This window comes from Acanthochromis polyacanthus, chromosome 22 (assembly GCF_021347895.1).
Source record: "Acanthochromis polyacanthus isolate Apoly-LR-REF ecotype Palm Island chromosome 22, KAUST_Apoly_ChrSc, whole genome shotgun sequence".
Classification (NCBI taxonomy): Eukaryota; Metazoa; Chordata; class Actinopteri; family Pomacentridae; genus Acanthochromis; species Acanthochromis polyacanthus.
The window spans coordinates 27,697,435-27,711,941 of NC_067134.1; the positions used below are offsets into that span (position 1 = coordinate 27,697,435).

Below are 14,507 nucleotides of genomic sequence, written 5' to 3' on the forward strand. Positions count from 1 at the left end.
TCATGTTTTTGTCATTTTGTTTCTTATTGTTGTCGCTTTGTGTTTCCTTTTTGTCTCATTTGTGTTTTTTGCCTCATTTTTGTCATTTTGTGTTTTGTTTTATTCATTATTTTCTCGATTTTTGTTTTGTTTCACGCTTTTGTCATTTTGTGTCTCATTTTGTCACATTTTGTCTTGTTTTGTAATTTTTTGTGGGTTTTTTTGTTTGACTTTTATCATTTGACTCACACTTTTGTCATTTTTTTGTGTCATTTGTCCATTTTTTTGTCGCTTTGTAACTTTTTGTCTAACTTTCTGTCACTTTTTTGTTTTGCTTCATGTCATTTGGCTCATTTTTTGTCGTTTTGTTTATGTTTTTTGTGTCACTTTTGCAATAGTTTCTCTCTGGGTTTTTTTTGTCTTTTTAAAGTTCTTTTGTCATTTTGTGTCTCATTTTTGTAATATTTTGTCTGTTTTTGTTGTTTTTTGTCCGACTTTTATCATTTTCTCATGTTTTTGTCATTTTGTTTCTTATTGTTGTCGCTTTGTGTTTCCTTTTTGTCTCATTTGTGTTTTTTGCCTCATTTTTGTCATTTTGTGTTTTGTTTAATTCATTATTTTCTCGAATTTTTTTGTTTTGTTTCACGCTTTTGTCATTTTGTGTCTCATTTTGTCACATTTTGTCTTGTTTTGTAATTTTTTGTGGGTTTTTTTGTTTGACTTTTATCATTTGACTCACACTTTTGTCATTTTTTGTGTCATTTGTCCATTTTTTTGTCGCTTTGTAACTTTTTGTCTAACTTTCTGTCACTTTTTTGTTTTGCTTCATGTCATTTGGCTCATTTTTTGTCGTTTTGTTTATGTTTTTTGTGTCACTTTTGCAATAGTTTCTCTCGGGGTTTTTTTGTCTTTTTAAAGTTGTTTTGTCATTTTGTGTCTCATTTTTGTAATATTTTGTCTGTTTTTGTTGTTTTTTGTCCGACTTTTATCATTTTCTCATGTTTTTGTCATTTTGTTTCTTATTGTTGTCGCTTTGTGTTTCCTTTTTGTCTCATTTGTGTTTTTTGCCTCATTTTTGTCATTTTGTGTTTTGTTTTATTCATTATTTTCTCGATTTTTTGTTTTGTTTCACGCTTTTGTCATTTTGTGTCTCATTTTTGTCACATTTTGTCTTGTTTTGTAATTTTTTGTGTTTTTTTTTGTTTGACTTTTATCATTTGACTCACACTTTTGTCATTTTTTGTGTCATTTGTCCATTTTTTTGTCGCTTTGTAACTTTTTGTCTAACTTTCTGTCACTTTTTTGTTTTGCTTCATGTCATTTGGCTCATTTTTTGTCGTTTTGTTTATGTTTTTTGTGTCACTTTTGCAATAGTTTCTCTCGGGTTTTTTTGTCTTTTTAAAGTTGTTTTGTCATTTTGTGTCTCATTTTTGTAATATTTTGTCTCTTTTTGTTGTTTTTTGTCCGACTTTTATCATTTTCTCATGTTTTTGTCATTTTGTTTCTTGTTGTCGCTTTGTGTTTCCTTTTTGTCTCATTTGTGTTTTTGCCTCATTTTTGTCATTTTGTGTTTTGTTTAATTCATTATTTTCTCGAATTTTTTTGTTTTGTTTCACGCTTTTGTCATTTTGTGTCTCATTTTTGTCACATTTTGTCTTGTTTTTGTAATTTTTTGCGTTTTTTGTTTGACTTTTATCATTTAACTCACACTTTTGTCGTTTTTTGTGTCATTTGTCCATTTTTTTGTCACTTTGTAACTTTTTGTCTAACTTTCTGTCACTTTTTTGTTTTGCCTCTTGTCATTTGTCTCATTTTTTGTTGTTTTGTTTCTTTTTTTGTGTCACTTTTGCAATAGTTTCTCTCGGGTTTTTTTGTCTTTTTAAAGTTCTTTTGTCATTTTGTGTCTCATTTTTGTAATATTTTGTCTTATTTTTTGTTTTTATGTCTTTTTGTCTGACTTTTGTTGCTTGTCTCATGTTTTTATCATTTTGTTTCTCAAACCCTTTTTGTCTCGCTCGTGTTGTTTATTTTTTTTGTCATTTTGTTCCTTGCTTTTGTCATTTTTGTCTCGTTTGTGTCGTTTCTTGTCTCGTTTTTGTCGTTTGTCCATTGCTTTGCTTTGGAACTTCTTTGTCAAATTTTTGGTTTCTTGTTAGTTTTGTGTCGTTTTATTCATTTTTTTTTTGTCATTTTGTGTCTCATTCCTGTAATATTTTGTCTTGTTTTTTGTTTTTGTCTTTTTTGTGACTTTTGTTGCTTGTCTCATGTTTTTATTATCGTTTTGTTTCTCGATTTTGTCGTTTTGTTTCCTTTTTGTCTCGCTTGTGTTGTTCATTTGTTTGTCATTTTGTTCCTTGCTTGTGTCATTTGTGTCGTTTCTCTTGTTTTTGTTGTTTGTCCATTGCTTTGCTTTGGAACTTTTTCGTCAAATTTTTGCTCTTGTCATTCATTTTTTTTGTCGTTTTGCTTCTCACTTCTGTCGTTTTGTGTCTCATTCTTGTAATATTTTGTCTTTCTTTTGTTTTTACGTCTTTTTTTGTCTGATTTTTGTTGCTTGTCTCATGTTTTTATCATTTTGTTTCTCGATTTTGTCGTTTTTATTCCTTTTCGTCTCACTTGTGTTGTTTATTTGTTTGTCATTTTTGTTTCGTTTGTGTCATTTGTGTCGTTTTATTCATTTTTTTGTCATTTCGCTTCTCACTTCCGTCATTTTGTGTCTCATTCTTGTAATATTTTGTCTTGTTTTTTTGTCTGAACTAAAATCACTTTGACTCCAGTGATTTAAGACGGGGTTTCAAGGTCGAAGCGCTTTAAAATGAAAATGTTCCAAAGAGAGACGAGTAGCTCCTTCAGCCAATGCATATTTTATCCTCTGCTCTTTTTGTCTGCTAAATCTCCTTTGACCACTCACCTCCTGCTTCTCTCTTACGCTCCCAACACTTTCCATTTCCTGAGGTGTTTTCGACACACCGTCTCTTTGAACAGCGGCGTTTGATGTCAGAAATGAGCCGGAGAGTGCGGACTGCGAGGCTTCCTCCGTGTCTAAATCCTTCAGTCTTTTGTGCATTCAATGAGCGATTGCATACTCTTAACCGTGCGTGACTTTGATGAAGCTAAACTCAGTGTAGATGAACGGGCTCTCCCTCCATTCGCTGACAGCACCACTACGACGTGGTGGCTCGGGCTTCGGCACAATAGTGTTTTGATGCTGCATAAAATTAGAACTGGGTTCAAAAGGCGGAATTTTCGATGCTCATTTATCACATCTGCCTTTGTCAACCGGGTCGTTTTTTTGTTTTTTTACCCCTGAAATGCAGAGAGAGGAAGTTCAAAAAGAATAAGGCAGAAAAAATGCAGCGAAAATAATGTAAGAAAGGAAGAGAAAGCGCAGGAGTGGACCGAGTCTTCCATGTTAATCTGTTAGTTTCACTTCCTGTAAACATACTCTGCAAAAACTCTAAATCCTACCAAGTCTGTTTGTCTTATTTTTAGTCAAAATGTCTCATCTCACTTGATTTCAGATAAATTCACTGAACAAGAGACATTTCAGCAGATGGAGGGACTTGTTTTAGGACAATGCATCTTAAATATGTTGTCAAACAATCTTGAAATGATCTTGTTTTAACCCTCCTGTTGTCCTGCGGGTCACATTGACCTGTGTTAAAGTTTAAAAATGTGGGAAAATATATATATTTTCACAGTGAAAACTTTGACATTTTCAAAAACTTTTGGGAGATTTTTGAACATTTTTTGGTGGAAAAAAGAACTGTAAAAGAAATGTTTCTTTAAGAACATTCGGGGGAAAAATCTATTTCTAAATCTAATCTTTTCCCCCCGATTGTTCTTAAAGGAAATATTTGAAGTTTTACTAATACATATTAAATCACTTTATGTATTTATTTTTAAATGGAAGATTTCTAGTCATTTTTTTGAAAACATTTACAATTTGTAGATCTTTTTTATTTTTATTTTTTTATAAAACTTTAAAGGGAAACTTTTATGGATTTTTTTTCTTGATTTTTTTTTTTTACTGAATTTTTGGATTTTTTTTTTCAGAAAAGGAAACAATATTTTTGGTGCCTGTAAATAAAAACACCAGAAGGGTTAAGACACTTAAGTTTGACAATCCTGGTAAAATACAGCTTAAAATAAGTTTTCCCAGCTAATTTTAAGATCTCAATATTCTTTTTTCAAGAAATCTTACCGAGACATTTTCACTTGTTCTATTGGCAGATTTTTTTTTCACTTATTTCAAAGTAAAAGTTCTTTGAAATATTTTTTTTTCTTGTTTTGGGAGGGGCATTTTTTCCAGTGTATCGACTTTCACTTTCACTTTCCGGAACATTTCTGTTTTTTGCCGTGCTGAGCTGAAAGAGACAACCTGAACTTTCCGAGTTCTGCCCGACAAAAAAAGCCCTCCACTTCTCCGGTCGTAAGCGCTCTGCCACACATGCTCGCTCTCCACCGCTATCCGTGGGAGTGGAGCTCTGCAGCCGTCTGTGGTGGCTCCAAGTGGGCTGCACGGCATACTAAGTACTCTGTGTCGGTGGTATGTTATGTAAAAGTGATTCTAGGGCTAATTTCAGTTTAAAGGTGCAACGCTGCGGCCTGCATGCGGCACGCTTCGATGATGGGACTCTTTACACTGCAAAAACTCCACATCTTACCAGGTTTATTTGTCTTATTTTTGGTCTAAATGTCTCATCCCACTTGGTTTAAGATTAATTCACTAAACAAGACACATTTCAGCAACATGGAGGGACTTGTTATAAGACAATGCATCTTAAATATGTTGTTCAGTCAAACAATCTTGAAATGATCTTGTTTTAACCCTCAAGTTGTTCTGTGAGCTTAAAATGTGGGGGAAAAAAATATGTCTTCACATATTGGGGATTTTTTTGCAGAATTTTTGGATTTTTTTTCAGACAAGGAAACAATATTTTTTGGTGTCGTACATGAAGACAACAGGAGGATTAATACACCTAAGCTTGACAATCCTGGTAAAATAAAGCTTAAAGTTTTCCAGCTAATTTTAAGATCTCGGTATTCTAAATATATCTTATTTCTAGAAATCTTACCAAGTCTGTGTCTTATTTTCAGTCAAAATGTCTCATCCCACCTGATTTAAGATAAATTCACTTAACTCTCATTTTCAATATTTTTGGGGATTTTTTTAAAACATTTTTTGGTGGGGAAAAAAAAGAAGTATTAAAAAATGTTTAAGAACATTCACAAAAAAACCAACCAAAATCCATGATTTTTTTTCTGAATTTTCTTAAAGAAAATATTAGAATTTTTGCTGATCTATATGTAGTCACTTTAGATATTTTTAGAATTTGTTTTTTTTTTCTTGGAAGATTTTTATTCATTTTTTGAAAACATTAACAATTTTTGGATTCTTTCTTTATTTCTTTGGGGATTATTTTAAGAGTCACTTTTAAGGAATTTTCTTCTTGAATATTTTGCATTTTTTTAAATAAATTTTGGATTTTTTTGCAGATTTTTTTTCAGACAAGGCAACAATATTTTTTGGTGCCTTAAATAATGACAACAGGAAGGTTAAGACACCTAAATTTGACAGTCCTGGTAAACTATAACTTAAAATAAGTTTTCCCAGCTAATTTTAAGATCTCAATATTCTAAATATCACATCTTATTTCAAGAAATCTTACCAAGCCATTTTTCACTTGTTCTATTGGCAGATTTTTTTTTCACTTATTTCAAGGTAAAAGTTTCTTGAAGTAAGTGTTTTTTTTCTTGTTTTTGAGAGGCATTTTTTCCAGTGTAGTCATTTGGATTCAAAGTGGAAATAGGCAAAGTGAGGCATAAATATGAGCTTGTTATGTATGTAAAGAACTCATTTGTAAATTAGTGTTAACCCACAGCGTCTGGTACCTGTTAAATGATGGGCTCATGATTGCCGTCTTTCTTAATTGAAGGATTTTAAAATGCGTCAGAGAACTGTTTATCACAGTATCTCAGATTTTAAACTGAGATTTCTATTTAAAAAAGCAGAAAAATCCTCACATTTTACAGTGGGAGCTTTAAGAATAACTCTTACAGGTCAGGGTTGCAGTACGTAACATGATTGTGATCCAACTACAAATCTGCTGCTGAGGACTTGTCAGGACTTGAAACACAAAATGATAAAAGTGAGAAACAAAATGACCAAAAATGAGACAAACGGCTCGAAACAAAACCAAAAAAAAGACAAAATATTAGACAAAAAAATTACCAAGCAACAAAACGATAAAAATGAGACAAATAATGAGACAAATAATGACACAAATGACGTAAACGAGAAAAAAAATGTCAAAAGCAAGAAACAAGACAATAAAAAAATAGACAAGCGAGACAAGAAAGAAACACAAAATTGCAACAACGAAGGAAAAAATGACAAAAACACGAGACAAATGACAAAAGACAGACAAAAAAGCAACAAAAACAAGACAAAATATTACAAAAATGAGACGCAAAACAACAGAAATCAGAAACAAAATGATGAAAAATGAGACAAATGACAAAAGTCTGACAAAAAACAACAAAAACATGACAAAATATTACAAAAATGAGACACAAAACCACAGAAATGAGAAACAAAATGACAAAAACATGAGACAAATGACAAACGTCTGACAAAAAAACAACAAAAACATGACAAAATATTACAAAAATGAGACGCAAAACAACAGAAATGAGAAACAAAATGACAAAAACATGAGACAAATGACAAAAGTCTGACAAAAAAACAACAAAACAAGACAAAATATTACAAAAATGAGACGTAAAACAACAGAAATGAGAAACAAAATGACAAAAACATGAGACAAATGACAAAAGTCTGACAAAAAAACAACAAAAACATGACAAAATATTACAAAAATGAGACGCAAAACAACAGAAATGAGAAACAAAATGACAAAAACATGAGACAAATGACAAAAGTCTGACAAAAAACAACAAAAACAAGACAAAATATTACAAAAATGAGACGCAAAACAACAGAAATGAGAAACAAAATGACAAAAACATGAGACAAATGACAAAAGTCTGACAAAAAACAACAAAAACAAGACAAAATATTACAAAAATGAGACGCAAAACAACAGAAATGAGAAACAAAATGACAAAAACATGAGACAAATGACAAAAGTCTGACAAAAAAACAACAAAAACATGACAAAATATTACAAAAATGAGACGCAAAACAACAGAAATGAGAAACAAAATGACAAAAACATGAGACAAATGACAAAAGTCTGACAAAAAAACAACAAAAACAAGACAAAATATTACAAAAATGAGACGCAAAACAACAGAAGCGAGAAACAAAGTGGAAAAAAAATGAGACAAAAAAGCGACAAAGCAACAAAACAATAAACAAAAAGGAGACATCATTCATAAAAACGCTGCATTGAGGATCCAGTGTTCTGCTGTTTTCTGTCGGTAGAACTGCGTTTCATTTATTTTCTGTTTGTGAGCAGCCACAAAAGAGAGGAGTTCAAGGACTCGGCAAGGGCTCGAGTCCCTGGAGGCCCCCCCACCCCCGACAGAGACGATGATGACTCCTCCTCCCACCCCCACACCCCCACACCTCCTCCTTCCTGTCCTCCATTCTGACACTGAGCAACGAGGCCCGCTCTGACCTTGCAGCTACTCGCAAATGTGCACCTCAAAAAACGCCTGCAGCCGGCAGACAGCCTCACGTGCACGCCCAGACATGCACGAACACACACACACAGAGTGCACTGTCATCACTTTAGATATTTTTAGGATTTATTTGGAAGATTTTTACTCATTTTTTCAAAAATATTTACAAGAATTTGGGGGAATTTTTTTTACAATAAAACTTTTCAGGAATTATTGGAATTTTCTTCCTGAAGGTTTTGCAAATTTTTTAGAAATTTTGAGAATTCTTTGATGAATTTTTTTCAGACAACAAAACAGTATTTTTTGGTGCCTGTAAATGAGGACAACAGGAGGGTTAAAACAGGTCGATTTTGACCTGCAGGACGACATGAGAGTTAAGTGAATTTATCTTAAATCAGGTGGGATGAGACATTTTGACTGAAAATAAGACACAGACTTGGTAAGATTTCTAGAAATAAGATATGATATTTAGAATACTGAGATCTTAAAATTAGCTGGAAAACTTTAAGCTTTATTTTACCAGGATTGTCAAGCTTAGGTGTATTAATCCTGTTGTCTTCATGTACGACACCAAAAAATATTGTTTCCTTGTCTGAAAAAAAATCCAAAAATTCAGCAAAAAAATCCCCAAATTTAAAGAAATTTGCAAAACCTTCAAGAAGAAAATTCCTTAAAAGGTTTATTTTTAAAAAATGGCAAGAAATAAAAGTTTAAAAAAAATATCAAATTGTAAATATTTTCTAAAAATGAATAAAAATCTTCAAAAAAATCCTAATAATATCTAAAGTGATTCCATATATATATCAGTAAAATGTCTAGTATTTTCTTTAAGAGCAATTAAAAAAATCAACCAAAATGCAGCAAATTTTGCTGCATTTTGGTAGATTTTTTTCCTGAATGTTCTTAAAGAAACAGTTTTGTAAATATTTCTTTTTCCCCACCAAAAAATGTTCACAAATTTCCCAAAAATGTTGAAATGTGGACAGCAGAAGTTTCACTGTGAAAATATATTTTTTCCCACATTTTCAGGATAACGCGAGAGTTAAAACAAAAAGTGGCTTGGTTAGATTTCTTGAAATAAGATGTGATATTTAGAATATTGAGATCTTAAATGAGCTGGGAAGATTTGTTTTAAGCTCTATTTTACCAGGATTGTCAAGCTGAGGTGTCTTAACCCTCCTGTTGTCCTCATTTACGGCACAATATTGTTGTCTTGTCTGAAAAAAATCAAAATATTCAGCAAAAAATTCCCCAAATTTATAAAAAATGTGCAAAATCTTCAGGAAGAAAATTCCTTCAAAGTTTCCCTCAAAAGTTTAATTTTAAAAAATCCCCAAATTTGGCAAGAAATACAAATAAAAATCAAAAAAATATCTAAAAATTGTGAATATATTAAAAAAATGAATAAAAATCTTCAAAAAAATCCTAAAATATCTAAAAATTGTGAATATATAAAAAAATGAATAAAAATCTTCAAAAAAAATCCTAAAAATATCTAAAGTGATTCCATATATATCAGCAAAAGTTCTAATATTTTCTTTAAGAACATTCAGGAAAAATCAACCAAAATCCAGCGAAATTCGCTGGATTTTGGTTCATTTTTACCCGATTGTTCTTAAAGAAACACTTTATTAAGCATTTCTTTTTATCCATCAAAAAATATTCAAAAATTTCCCCAAAAAAATTGAAAATGTGGAAGTTTCCACTGTGAAAATATCTATTTTTTGCACATTTTCAAACTTTAAAACGGGCCAATTTGGCCCGCAGGACGACACGAGGGTCAAAACTAGATAATTTCCAGATTGTTTGACTTAACAAGATATTTAAGATGCATCGTCTTAAAATACGTCCTTGTATCTTGCTGAAATGTCACTTGTTAAGAGAATTGACCTTAAATCAAGTGGGATGAGCCATTTAGACTAAAAATAAGACAAACAGACTTGGTAGGATTGTGAGTTTTTGCCGTGTGTTCCTCATCTCCCCACGGGGCTGCTATCATCACAAGGTCCAGCAGTCAGCATCACCCCCGGACAGCTCTGCCGTTCAGCACGCCACCCGCCACACCTCCAGTATAATAAGTGAGTGCAGCAGTCCCACCGTGGCACCGGCTGACCCCCCCCCCTGCTCCCGGCCAAGACCAATTTACAATCCGCCCGCCTCGCTGTTTATTTATGACCCCTGGCCCTCCAATGAAGGGCATTATGAACAGGATTACAGCCAAACGGCTTGGCTCACACCCCGCTCTCATTACTCACACCTTGTCCAGGAAGATAGGGGCGGACTCGGACAGGCGGCGAGACATTATCAAGGTAGCGGACCGCCAGATCGGCCGAGTGTGTGCGCTCTGGCCAGGCGAGGAGCTTCGTCTTTCTGAGGGACGTCTGAAAATGCGCAGTGCAGTCGGGGCTCCTGTCGCGAAGGCGGCTGCAGTTGAAGTGGAAATGATGAAAGGGACTCTGGAGTCTCGGCTGCCAGGAGGAAAGACTGAGAGTCCAGAGGGGAGTTAGAGGCTGGGAATGATCCAGAGTTGTTCTCACCTTGGAATGTTCCCTCAGCCTGCCTGAGGAGCTCATGGAGGGCAGCGAACCTGACAGACGGAGGTGAGAGGCAGAAATAAAAGATGGGATTTCTGTTTGAAGCTCGTATGCACAGTGGTTTTAGTTGTATATATCCTGAATATATATATCCAGTAATTGTAAAACACAACATTTAATTTTTATACACTGCTGTTCAAAGGTTTGGGTCACTTAGAAATGTCCTTATAGTTGGGGAAAAAAAGCAGTTTTTATTCAATGAAGATGACATTAAATGAATGATAAATCCAGTCCAGACATTGTTAATGTGGTAAATGACTATTTTAGCTAGAAACGGTTCATTTTTAATCATAAATTGGAGCAACTTTAATTCATATACTCCACCCTTCAAAAGTTTGGGGTCTCAGAAATGCCCTTATTGTTAAAAAAAACAGTTTTTATTCCGTGAATATAACATTAAATGAATGATAAATCCAGTGTAGACATCGTTAATGTGGTAAATGACTATTCTAGCTGGAAATGTTTCATGGAATATCTCCATTGGGGTACAGGGGAAGATTTCCAACAACCATCACTCCTGTGTTCTGATGCTACGTTGTGTTAGCTAACTTTGTTGAAAGGCTCACTGTCCAAGTAGACTTACCGTGGTGCAAATGTGCAGTTGATCCATTAGTGGCAGAACCAACCAATTCGAAACGGAAGACACAAAACGGCATGTTGGCCGTCTCAGTTGGAAATGCGAAGACAGAAAAACCCAAGACTGAACAGTCCACCTGCAGTTCTCTGCAGGAAGGAGTTTTCTTTTCACGAAGCACCTCCAGCTTAAAGAACCACGTTAATATGAAACATGTGCTAGTCAGGGATTCTGCTAGCAAATGTTTGTTTGGAAAAAGAGACGAGTTTTCTTTTCACACGAACCTTTAAAGGTTTAATAAACACATTAAGTGCATATAGATTCTCTTATGTCTTCAGTCTGTTTGCTCATGCAAAATGAAACGTGATTAATATAGATTAGAAATGAATATTTAATTGTGATCCACCAAAATAATCCACAGCAACCCTGTGATTAATCTGATTTTAAATTTGAATCATTTCACAGCACTAATGACTAGAAAACCCTCGTGCAGTGATGTTAGCACATGAATAAAGGTGTGAGTTTTCATAGAAAACATCTTGGTGACCCCAAACTTTCGATGGCTAGTCCGTATCCAGCTGTAACCTTAACTTAATTTCTACATGGTGTTGTTTGAGAAGTTTATGTAACCGTCGTCTTTTCAAACCGTTTTCAGAACCCACTGGTTGAGTCAAACGTACATTCTGCTGAAGGCTGGGGAAAAAAAAGTCTTTCTTTGTGGAAAAAGTTGACATTTTAGAAACTTAAAGTTCGCACCTGACAGAGTGCACAAAAGAGAACGGCCTTGGACGTGTTGGCAGGTTTTCCTTTCGGACGGTTTCTAGTTAAGCAGCTTTTTGACACACAGAAAACGTGGAAACCACTCCAACACTCATCAGCACGCTGCTAAACGGCTTCTATTAGTAACTCATGCAGGTGTAAACAGTGATTTGCTCACATTTTCCGCAGCTTTATGTGCTTCCTGTGTGTCGCTGACAGTCGGAGTAGTGAAGAAAACAAAATGTGTAAATTAGTTTTGGGCTGCATCTGAAAGCAGCAGGAGGGAAGATGCTTTTGGCAGTGAAGCAACAAGCAGCGCTAAAAACTTTTCTGATGTGATGTCTTCCCAACTTCCTCCTTTATTATTTTGACTATTCTGACACCGAGCTCTGATTTAAATCCACCAGGAGAGAGAGTGATGTCGTACACGCAGAGATTAGAGAGATCAGAGCGGCTGTGAATTGTTAGAGGTGGTTCATTTCAGCTGGTGTGTGTGTGTGTGTGTGTGTGTGTGTGTCTGTGTGTGTGTGTGTGTGTGTGTGTGTGTGTGTGTGTGTGTGTGTGTGTGTGTGTCTGTGTGTGTGTGTGTGTGTGTGTGTGTGTGTGTGTGTCTGTGCTGGCAGCGTTCCTTGCAGCAGGTGGGTGTGTTTGGTACAGTAGCAGCACAGAGTCGCTTTAAGGACAGTAGTTCCACCTCTCTAATGCTGCTCGCTGTGGTGCAGGGCGGTGACGGATGCTTCTGGAGCTCTTTGTTTCCTGCGGTAGGTTACCATGGGATCTTCTGCTGGCAGCGAGCTCAAGGACAAAACTCAGTATCAAAGCATAGCAGATAGAGGTGCAGGTCCCCCACCTTTCTCCATTCCCTCTTTTCTTCTTGCTGTTTTCCTACAAACTGAGCTGGTTGTTCCTTCTCCCCCCTACATCGCTGTGAGTTGACTGGTGTGATTCAACAGGAGCTCGCGTCGCCAAAAAATCAAGACAAGCCTCTAGCCTCTCACTTTGTCAGGGTGTGATTGAAGCACATGACCTTTAGCTGCCAGCCAAGAGTCACTTACCTTTGGATCGTACATGTCCATGTTTTGTGACGTCACTCACCGTCCATCTGTTCCTCGAAACATCCAGTTTTTATGGTGATGGGTGTTTATAGGTGGAACATTAGACGGATGGATGGATGGGTGGGTGGGTGGATGGGTGGATGGGTGGATGGGTGGATGGATGGATGGATGGATGGATGGATGGATGGGCGCATGGATGGATGGATGGGCGCATGGATGGATGGATGGATGCATGGATGGGTGCATGGATGGATGGGTGGATGGATGGATGGATGCATGGATGGATCAATGGATGGATGGATGGGTGGGTGGATGGATGGATGGGTGGGTGGGTGGGTGGATGGATGGATGGGTGGGTGGGTGGGTGGATGGATGGGTGGGTGCATGGATGGATCAATGGATGGATGGGTGGGTGGGTGGATGGGTGGGTGGGTGCATGGATGGATCAATGGATGGATGGATGGATGGATGGATGGATGGGTGGGTGGGTGCATGGATGGATCAATGGATGGATGGATGGGTCTTTGCTTTGTCAGATTAGGTGGTTATGTTGTTGTATGTTCTTGCTGTCACCTTATCGGGTCTCGTGTGCTCCACACCGGTTCCTAACAAATGATAGCTGATTGTCTTTCATTACCGCTGTGATGAGACTGGAAAGGAAAAGAGACTTTCTTCAGCAAGAATCTAAACATCCAGTGGTTTCTGTTGTGGTGTGTGTGTGGTAGTGGATGTCTTGTGTTCAGAAAAGCCTGAGGAAAGAGAACTACTGTGGAAGTATCTGTGGGTTCGTTAATGGAGATAAGAGGTGAGCAGTCAATGAGCTGAGAGAGTCAAATATGAGAACCTGTTGTTTCATAAAGAACGATTGAAAATGTTGTGGCTAAAATGTGTGGATTCCCAGTTAGGAGGCTGTGTTTGTGTGTGAGTGTTTGTTTCATCTCTGCTGGTCTCCTGGGATCTAGAAGCTCTTTAAATTGGGCTTTTAGGTTCCTGCATGTTTGCGTATTTAAATGGACTTTTTTTTTTTGATTAATAGGTCGTGTAAAATGAGCAGATATAAAAATAAAACCATTCATTCGCTCAGTCTTTCGTCCTTCCTTTTTATTGGATGAATCTAGTGACACGGCGTTTCCAGGGAAAATAAATGGCCTCCAAAATCTGCTTCAGGGTGACTGAATGCCGCCCAGGAGCTGATAACTTTTATGAAGAGTACGTGCTGGACGAGAAGATGAATAGATACTGAGGTCAAACTGTGCACGTGTCTCTGGACTGTCTGATGCTGCCAGCTTTGGTTCAGATGTTTGTGGAGGTACGATAGCATCAGAGGACAGAAGAGGGTTACAACACATGGTGGAGATCAGAAAAAATGTTCCCCTTTCTCACTGTTAACCCATAAAGCCCACTATATTTTTTTAAAAATAATTTTCCTTTGTGTTTGGGTTTCTACATTGTCATTATTATTTATATTTTTTAGTTTGATTCTTTGCTAATTTTTTCTATATTCAGGTTTATGTATTATCATTACCATTATTATTATATTATTTGTTTTTTGCTAATTTTCTTCTGCATTTAAGTGATTGTTCTTATTATTATTTAGATTTTTTGTTATGTTTTATTTTATTTTTGCCATTTCTTTCTATATTTGGGTTATATATATTATCATTATTATTGTAATTTTTACATTTATATTTTGAGGGGTTTTTTTGCCATTTCTTTTCTCCATTTGAGTTTATAAATTAGCATTATTTTTTGGTTGTTTTATTTATTTTTGCTCATTTTCTTCTGTATTTGGGTTTATATATTATTAATATTATTATTATTGGGATTATTATTATGATTATGGTTATTATTATTATTATTATTATTATTACATTTTTTGTTTATTTTTATATGTTA

General features: G+C 35.4%; 2 protein-coding genes and 1 long non-coding RNA gene across 3 annotated transcripts in view; 2 read left to right on the plus strand and 1 right to left on the minus strand.

Moving 5' to 3' along the window:
• The window catches only part of LOC127532183 (uncharacterized), an 809,822-nt gene that overhangs the window by 739,321 nt on the left and 55,994 nt on the right, over positions 1-14,507 (minus strand). The window lies entirely within an intron of this gene.
• LOC127532167 (uncharacterized) overlaps positions 1-14,507 on the plus strand; it is a 29,498-nt gene that overhangs the window by 1,501 nt on the left and 13,490 nt on the right. The gene's annotated exons all lie outside the window — the stretch shown is intronic.
• Positions 9,933-14,507, plus strand: part of LOC110966274 (beta-1,3-galactosyltransferase 1-like) — an 82,129-nt gene continuing 77,554 nt past the window's right edge. Inside the window, 1 exon segment of the mRNA XM_022215591.2 lies at positions 9,933-10,229. The gene's annotated coding sequence lies outside the window, so the exon portion shown is untranslated.